At 44.5% G+C, this 9,852-nt stretch overlaps 1 long non-coding RNA gene across 1 annotated transcript; it reads right to left on the bottom strand.

Moving 5' to 3' along the window:
* Positions 1-3,703: 3,703 nt before the first annotated feature.
* LOC146755572 (uncharacterized) lies at positions 3,704-6,067 on the bottom strand. The gene is made up of 3 exons (XR_014938071.1): positions 5,977-6,067; positions 4,366-4,484; positions 3,704-3,802 (listed from the first exon to the last, which is right to left on the bottom strand). It is a non-coding gene; the product is annotated as an uncharacterized LOC146755572 (long non-coding RNA).
* Between the last annotated feature and the right edge of the window lie 3,785 nt (positions 6,068-9,852).

Below are 9,852 nucleotides of genomic sequence, written 5' to 3'. Positions count from 1 at the left end.
AAAGAGCAGCACATGCTGCTGATGCAGAAAGCATCTCCCTGTGACAACAGCAGCAGGGTAAATCCCACATGTGCTGAAGTTGGCTCTGAAAGGCAGCATCTTATAGAGCACACCCAAAGATGTCCCTGTTCCTAGACCAGTTATAAAAGACAAGTATTTACATGTGAAAATACAGACTGACTCTTGCTAGAAAAGTGAGCATTTGAGAATTTTACAAGTGATGGTCTTACCTGACAATTCAAACTGAAAGACGCCCTGCGTGGATTTCACTATTTCTTTATTGAGTTCTCCCTGAATAACTCTGAATGTTTCTGCAACAGGCCCCGCTGAAGCTGATTCTTTATTAAGCTTGGCTCCACCTGATGCCTGTGAAGCACCTAAAAGAAACAGATGGATTCTCTGTAAAATGCTGGAACGCTCTATCTCACTTATCTTTCTAAGAATATATATGTTTTCAGCAGTTCTTCTGCAAAAGCTTCTAAGGTGTGAATCAATTCACTACTTTAATCAGCAACTTTCTACACTGCAGTGAATGTGCTCATTTAACATTAAGAAAGAGCATTTGCAATTTATAAGGCATGTAATGCTTAGCAGCCCCTAAAAGCCATGCAGAAGGTCAGTGTATCAGGAAATAATTATTCTACTCAGTGAATTGCTACTGTGTTGGAGATCTGGGCAGTTGGCAGTATCAGTTCCTGGCAGAAAAGTCTAAGTGCGCACTCACAAATAGTATTTTCAAGGGAACTGGGCTCTTTTCAAACTTAGCCTCTTTCTTTCCTATATTTGTTTTGGCACTCCTATAAAACATATCCAGTATTCCTATTTGCCCTCCAATAGAAACGTCACTATTCTGAAAAAGTGAACCTGATGCTTTTGTAAAAAAACAACTTCTCTATTTCATCTTGTAGACATTCACATCATGTACGACTGTGAGAACTTCATGTAGGAATAGAAGCTTCTCAAGTTCTCACACTGCAAGAAAGATGTAACACTCCTGCAAAATATGCTGATTGCTTGTGATTTTTTTACAGCAATATTTACTCATAATCTTCATACCACTTAACTCTGGTGGTAAAAAGCAAAAAGGTTGTTCAAAACAAGGTGCTGATTATGAACTGTGAAAGTTGCAGACACTAAAGTCACTTCCATAAATCAAACAGCCCAAATACAAGAGATTTTGCCACATAGCTTGAATGTAGTCCAAAAGTAACTTGAAATAGAGGAGGCATTCATTATCATCACAAATAATCGACATGTACATGCAGAGGTTGCCCTTCCACGGCCTTCTGATTATGTGGCTGTCATGTCAGTTTCAGCATCCAAGAAGAAGTCAGGCATCAGGGGGTGACCTAAAGGGGAGTTGAACAATAACAGTAAGCCCAAGTAAGGGTGAACAGCACAAACAGGAATCCATTCTGAAGGCAACAGCACCTCAATTTACCAGTAAATGAACTACAGGTTGAAAAAAGACAAGGTGACATGTTTAGGTTCTGGTACATTTAAAATCAGACCCAGAAGCCTCTTACAAATTCAGTCAGAAACATCTGAAGATGAAGAAACACTATCTCACTATTTGGTAAATAGTAATACATGCGCTTGTGGTGCAGGTCTATTTTCTTTTTGCTAATGGGTTTGAAAAAAAAAAATATATATATATATATTTATATAGGCATTGATTATTAGAGCCTCAGTGGACTATTATGTGCTTTCCCAGAATCCACATTCTCAAACGTGAGGCAAAGCATCTTTTGACTGAGTCAAAGGAATATATCCATATTCCCCATATGGCCTTCCTTCCTTCGCAAACTTCTCATTTTAAAGATCTCTTTTGCCTGGTGCAATTGCATAGACATCAAAATCCTTAACGCCTTCTTCTCTCAGTAGAACTTCATCAATAATGAAGTTTCCAGTGAAAGTTTTCGGCTTTGTTAAAATGCAATATGCAGCATCTGCAATTATGTCAGTTTTTCTGCACTGCTTCTCTATTCCGGATCCTCCCAGCATATCCATAGCAGCTGTATGTATGGCTGGAAAATTCAGAGGACAGGAAATTACAAGTTTAACACTAATGACATCACATACTCATCTCTTTGGCAAATGCATAAACTTTATTCTCCTCTCACATGAAAGTAAATCATGAGAAGACTAAACTGTGAAATACCATCAACCAGCGAAGAATGGTCAACCAGCAAACAATCCTCAAAGTGTAAAGATTCCCTTACTTGAAAAGTATTAAAGGAACCAAAAGAGGAATAAAGGGAAGAACTCCTTGTAATATTCATATTATTCAATGCTTCTATCAATACTTTCCACACAAAGACTTCCTCTGGCTTTATTTAGGACATGAAAAACTAACAGGACAACTATCTTTCTCAAAGTGAATGTGCATCAGCAATTAACATTTTCTGCAGCCATTACCATACTGAAAATCTCAATTTTAGCCCCACAATAACTTGTGAGATAACAAAGTGACTCTAAGTTAAAGATGAGAAACCCAATAGCACAAACTCAAACTTTTCCTGGCTTATTCTCCTCTACTTTCACATTACAGCCAATTATTATTGTTCTAAATATAGCAAAACTATGGGCAAAGACTGATATGAAAAACCATCTACTGTCCTGCAATCTGCACATCCTTCCATCTATTTCATACAAAGTGCTGCTGGTTTTCCATTAATTCATACATACAGCATCTTCCACTTTGACCCTGCAGTACCTCTACTACTCATTCACACTCTTACATCCTTTTGGCAGGCTACCTCTTTCACTTTTAGTTAAATCGAGAGCTCATAACATCTCACTATCAGCATATTCTCTTGTTTCAAGGAGCTGGATGAACCAATAGAACCATCCTAGCACAGTGTTAATCTCCAGCATTGAAGCTGATCACATATATATGATGTTCTTTAAATTAAAAACTTTGTAATTGTAATGTAGATTCTACAGAAGTCACCTCTCTCACTCTCTAAAGTAGTTAACTTTTGTTTTGGCAGATAAACCTTTCAAAACAACATTTTTCTTCCTAGACTGAACATTACAAACTTTTATACTTCAGAACATGAACAGTTTTCATCAAGGAAACACCGATACATACAAATTTTGAAAGCTCACTTGCTGCTTCTAATGCTTTCAAGACACTGGTCTCTTTGTTCAGCAGCTACCAAACCTTCAACAGCAGCCCTGGTCCTCACTGACCCATGGACAATAAACTGGAGCTAGTATAAGATGGGCACACCAAGTTATTTTTCTGCTATGCGGCCCTTCAGTGTGCTGTGACTTGCAAGAAGTGTTGGATGGTTGTGTGAAGAAGCAATTGATTTCCCACTCAGCCAAAACTTTTTTTTTTTTTTACATCTACAGAGGTACATATCTTGTCAGCTTCATCTATTTCCTGGCAATCTAACTAGCTGGGGATTCTAAATATTGACATAAATGTCCAATACTACTCAGGGATGGTGTGCAAAACAAAGTTCGAGTCATGTTGAAAGGAGCAGTGACAAGACAGGAGAAAAAGCAGAATGTGCTCAGGCTGAAGGCAAGTTTAAGTGAAAACAGGAAGGCAACAGTGAGAACTAGGAAAGAAAGCCAATACCCACACAACATCTTTGATCACAAAAAAATACACAGAAGTGCTCGGTGTTCTGAATCAGTCCTAAATAAGACCACCTGTATAGGACAAAACACAACAATTCAAAATAATCACCTGTTTTAGGCCATAAAGCATTGACAGCAACTTCTCCTTTAAATTCTTCTGCCATTCCCAAGACACACATGGACATGCCATATTTACAAATTGTGTAGGCTACAAAAAGCACACAAAAATCCCATATTTAGTAGGATACATATTTAGTCTACACATAGAATTTTACTTTTGAAGGATGTAAGTCACGGAAAAATCAACTTTCTGGGGTCAAAGCATCATCTTCCTAGAGTACAGAAACTCTCCCAGCTCCTACCACCCCCTTCAGATACAAACTGACCCTTTTACATGAGTATTGAATTGGGGAGGGAAAAAAAAAAGGAAAAAAGCACGTTGTAAATCCTTTTTGTATACTCTGAGAAGGGGGTGTTGCAGAGAAGGAACATGGACCTGCAAGAGGAGTTTAACCATGTTCCAAGTGTTGAAGTTTAAAAGATAATCCACAGGTTTAAGATGAGCAACATATGTTCTAGCCCAAAGACGCAATTGGAGCCTCCTTCACTCCTCAAAGATAATTTCTATTTAAAAAGACAGCAATGAGCTTTATCGCTACCAAATCAAATGTGGAAGCATAGAGAAAAAAAGATTTTGCCTTCCTATCTCTATTGGGAATAGAAAACATGGTGTAGTATTAAGAAATCCTATGAAAAACTCTTAACTCTTACCTGCAGAACCTTCTTGGAAATATAAGCCTTTCACCACCACTGAAGACTTTTTGTACAATAATCCAAGGCTGCCCACAACAGAACTGCTGCATTCTCCAAAAGCAGAAAAGGAGTGACTTCTAAAAACAACAAAACCAACCAAATCTAACGTTTTGATACTCAGTGCAGCTCTCTGTAATTTAATTCTTTTGGCCCTCTGAACACAGAGGACCAGTAGCTCAACACGCTGTAAAGGCAAAGTCCAGGATCACAATCCCAATGCAGGGTGCCAAAGACAAGAGCCAAAAATCAGATTTTCAAAAATGACCATGATTTTCCTTAAGGCTTTCACAGTAAAACTCAGTTTGCAAGTAACTGCATTTAACCCAATAAATCCCCACAAGTCTGTCCAACCAACCAGCAGGCTGACACAGCTGTGCAAACGACTTGTGACTGAGCCCCTGTGTACAAAGGTGTCACACAGAGTGGAAGCACCAGTGAGATAAAAAGGAACTGGGAATATTGCATGAGCATTTCAGCACAGTGTGAGGAGAACCAAAGTTCACCTGCAGCTGAGACTTGCAAGGGAAGCCAGTGGCAACTTGTTTATCTGCTATAATGTGGGTAGGAAGAGCATGAACAAGGGAAAGGCGTTGCTGAGTGGCATGGGTGATTCAGTGAGAGCAGACACTGGTAGTGCCTTGCTTAGGAACATGGTTTACCAGGACATGAGAAACTAGCCATAGATGAGAGGTAATCTTAGAACTTGGAAGGTTGGAAAAGACAATATAGTCCAACCTTCAACCCATCCCCACTATGGCCACTAAACCATGTCCTTCAGTGCCACATCTAAACCCTTCCTGAACATCACCAGGGATGGTGACTTCACCACTTCCCTGGGCAGCATGTTCCAATGCATCATCAATCTCAGTAGGTAAAATCAAGCCTGGTGAACCTGATTGACTTCTGTGATAGAATGAAAGGATTTGAGGCCAAAGTGATAACAGCTGACACCATTCACATTAGCAAGGCTTTCATTACCATCTCTCAAAATACTTTTGTATCCAAGTAAATACATAATAGTCTGGATGGTTGAACAGCCTAAGGGGTAAGAGAAATGTTAACTGGACAGGTTCAGGGAGTTAGAATCATGCAGGTGGGCTCCTTTTGCAGCAGGCACGGCCGCAACCAGGGCAGCCCACAGGCTGCACCGTGGGCGCTTTCTGCACTCGTACAGGATCTCATGACTACTGCTTGCAACACACAGGAACGAATAAGGTCAACGTATGTCCCCGTTCATTAGCAGCGCAGAAATAACGCCGCAGCAGTCACTCAATTCAGATTCCACAGCACACCCACAGCCGCACTTTGCCCTCCGGACGTGCACACAGCTCGGCCCGTGAGCAAACAGCACCGAGCGGGACTCCGGGTCCAACCCAGCCGCTCCGGGGCCACCGTGCCCGGCCGCGGCCTCCACCCCGCGTCCCATCGCCCTCAAGGGGCTGCGGAGCACGCGTCTGTCCCTCCGCCCGGCCCCGGCCCCGGCCCCGGCCCCAGCTCTGCCCCGGCAGCTCCTGTGGCTCGGAGCTCACGGCCCCGCCGAAGGAAGGAGGAAAGCCCAGGTCGCCTTACCCAGTGTTGGGCAGCATGGCGGCACGGCCATGGGGCGGCTGTCGGCTCGGCACGGGACGCGCTCCCCGCTCACACCGCCCTCCGCGCAGCCGCGGCCCGGGGAGCCGGGCGGAGCCAGGGCCGAGCGGGGCGGGATGAGGGGCGGGTGATGGAAGTATCGGGATGAGTTCCCTGCGGGAGTACACCTCGTTCAACCAAGCCAAAGCCTTGCACGTTTTCACTGACAAAATTAAAATCGCATCTGAGATCTCGCCCTCAAGGAAAGGACTGAATGACCAAACTGAAGTGACAACTGAAACGATTTATTATTGAAACAACCTGTCCTTATAACTATCGGTCTATCCACTACCACCTCGGGCCACTATGCGGGCGCCGACATGACCCCACTGCAGGGCGCTCACTCGTCATCTTCATCACTGTCATCTTCATCGGTGCGCAGCCAGCAGCCTTCCTCTACCCAGACAGAGCTGGTGAAAGGTGGGCGCTGCGGGTCCTCCCAAGGCTCCCACTCCTCTGGCATCACCGTGACTTCATGCTGTATGTTCACCGTGAGCGATAAGGAGTGGAAAAGCAGGCCGGCCTCAGGAGCACGCTGCTCTTGCTCTCTTGGGCGCCAGGGAAGTTCCTGCAGTGCTGGGTTGCGTGGCAAGCTGTCTCCCATGTAAGATGAAGCGGTGAACGACAAGGAAGTACAAATGTCTCCAGGGCTCCAGCCGCTGTTTGGTGGCAGCAGGGACGGGTCCAGAGGCTGGTTCATTCCCCAAGCTGCTGCAGCACGCATTGGCCGGCTGTGAGAGGCTCGAGCTCGGCGTCGGCTGCGGTTTCTCCTTTGGCGCTTGGGAGGCCGGGGTCCCCTGGCTGCAGCCGCCTGGGTGCCGGCTGCCGGACCCGCTGCCTGCAGGCAGCCCCTGCGGGAGCAGGAGCAGCAGCAGCAGCAGGAGCAGCAGCAGGGGCCCGTCTCGGCTCTCCTTCTCCGGGCAGATCTCGGCCTGCGCTGCTCGAGGAGCCGAGAGCTCTCTCCTCCGAAGTCTGGGTTCCAGTTGACGAGAGGCTGCAAAAGGCAAAGGAGAAGAGTCAGTTGTTATCACCTTGCGCTTGAAAGACAGCAAGGTACAGGAGATTTTCAATTGCTAAAGACGGACATGGGAGTGAGCAGCATCACGAGCCGATCCTTGACCACCTCTTGCAGGGTGGGAGCGTCTTTGCTCAGTCCAATTGAAGTTTGTCCTTGCAGACATTTCTGCAACAAAGCGGTTTTCGCTGTGCCACTCGGCAAGTGAAATCCTTCTGAACACCCTGGGGGTTCTGATGGGGTGTCATTGTGATGGCACGTGTTTGTGATGGGGGCTTCGGCCACTCCCAACATGGAGTCACAATGATCACCCCAAGGTGATGCCCAGCCCTTTTCACCAGAGCTGTGCTCTGTCCTTTCATCCCCATCTTGTCTCAATGCAGTGCTGCTTATAAATCAGATTATAAATCAGATATAATTCCATGGGCTTTTCTGAACTCTCATGATCTGCAAACAAGAAGAGAGCAAGAGTTTCTACTGCTTTGTCCAGTATTTAATGAAATGTTCATCTCTGATCTGTGGTTTCATCTCAGTTGAAAGCTGGTTCTTTTTTTGCCTGTTTAAATGTACAAAGTATTTGTTGAGCGAGGGTCAAATCGCAGCTTTTACAATGTTGAGTTCTGGCCATGTTTTGGATCTGTGATATCCACATTTACTGCCATTCAAATCATTCCTCAGTTCCCTTCAGCAAAACTTTGGAACAGAGCAATTAAACATGAGGCAAAGTGACAAAAAGCAAAACATAAAACACATACATAAAAATGTTATTCAACAAGTAAAGTAACTGTCATGGGTTAGCCCTCAGCTGTACCTTCAGAAATGGCCTGGAAAAGCACATTCTTTTTCAGTCAGTCAGCCTCCTTGATGATGATTCTCTTTCTTCTTATTTAGAGACTTAAAGCCATCCCTGTCTTTCCTCACATGGCTTCCTAACATTGCATCTGTGTTAGGAAAGCTGGGATTTAAATGTGATGCAGTATTTGAAATGAGGCTGGAAAAGGTGCTGCCTTCAAACCTTGGGAGGAAAGCATTACTAACAGAATATTGGCCTCTCATACCACGCATCTACAAAATGCCCGTCCTCATTTTGACTTGACATGGTGTAAGCATGAATAAGATGTGGATCTCTAAGAGAAGACGTAACTAAATCCTGCTGCAGTGCCCAGCAAGGAGAACATTTTTTCTGTAATGACTGTGTATAATGACTCAAAGAGAAGACATATAACAGTATTTCTTTATGTTTTGTGAATAATACTTCTTTTGGTTTTCACCTTTTCTGCAGATAGCAAACTGCCCTGTTACTGTGAGATGTATGCCACCTAACTGAACGTGATTTTGCTGGAGATGCATCCAGAGCAGAACAAAGCTGTCTCTGGCTGCCCCCTGTGTTTTCCCCTCTCCATTAAAGCAGTAGTTCATCCTGTGGGATGAAAGCTTACTGTGCTGCCCTGGGGGATAGTGATTGTGAATGGCAACTGTGTCAGGGCTGTGTCTGGCTGCTTGTGTGGTTGTACACATGTTTAGAGGGGAGAGAGGACAGGACTGTCATATCCATATATAAGCCATTATGGATTCGAGCCCAATGGAACAAGAAATTCAGTAGCAATAGACAAGGAAAAACAGAAAGATGGAATCTTTGTTTTCTGATGATGTGTTTATGCTATACTGCTTATCCAGGGATGAGCATGTGTCCTAGAGGCAGCATCATGGGAACATAGACAGGTATCCCACCACCTTCCACTCAGGTCCTCAGTGCTGTGCTGTGGGATATTGTGGGAGCTGATGGTGCTGACTATGAGGGGTACTTGATCCTTGCATTACAAACTTTCATGTGGTGCCATTCTTGGACTTTATGCTCTAAACAGACAAGGCTGAACAATGTGCCAGTCTGCTCTGCACTGGAAGGACAAACCCCACAGTGGGTGCTAAAATTCTTCTGGACATTTGCATTCCACAGGATTTTTACATGAGTGTAGAAATGCTCTGCTTATAAATCCGTTCCTCAGGTCACAGCTTTTGTAAAAAAGAAGTGACTAAACAAACTTGTTGCCCTGTTATCAGAAACTGAAGAAAAACTTCAGATTCTTTTACTGGCCGTTCCAGTTAATAAGAAAACCAGCTCTAAGGCCTGTGTAAAATACAGGCGCTATCTGCATGGTGCTGAAGGTAATGAACGACGCTGATCGCTAACTGTACCAAGAAGAAAAGGTAAGCTCACCCTTCAAGTCCCCACGGGCTCTGTTTCGATGACCTCTTTCATTTCATCAGCTCCACTGGCGCGTTTTTTTCCCAGCCTGAGTAGGGAAAAATCCAGCTATGTGTGTGTGCCAGCAGAGGGAGCGCTCAGCACACGAGATTGAATCACGGAATATCCCGATTTGGAAGGGGCTCTCAAGGATCATAGAACCACAGAATAGTTGGGTTGGAAGGGACCTCAGGGCCCACCCAACCCCTGCCTGCCATGGGAGCGCTGCTACCCAGCAGGTCAGGTTAGAACAGGGCCATCCAACCTGGCTGACCCCTTTACTTTAACCCTTTGAGGCTGATCTGTCAGCCCATGGTTCACCCATATTTTGCCTGGATTTTATTTATTGTGGTGGTGGCCCAAATGTGGTTTGACTCCCCACCCCCAGTTTCTTTTAAGGCTAGGGCCCCTACTTGTTCTTAGGCTTGTGGCTGGATTCTCTGACACACACTGAGAGAGCTTGACATGCATTTACTACATATTTCCTACATTTAAAGTCAATGATTGACGGGATTAACAGACTACAAGCTGTGAAAGCTGAAAGGAATGAGGGTTTATT

Source organism: Coturnix japonica, chromosome 32 (genome assembly GCF_054131305.1).
Source record: "Coturnix japonica strain WE chromosome 32, WE-NBRP24, whole genome shotgun sequence".
NCBI classification, from domain to species: domain Eukaryota; kingdom Metazoa; phylum Chordata; class Aves; order Galliformes; family Phasianidae; genus Coturnix; species Coturnix japonica.
Note: the sequence above shows the minus strand (reverse complement) of the source record. Positions and strands in the feature narration are given on the sequence as shown.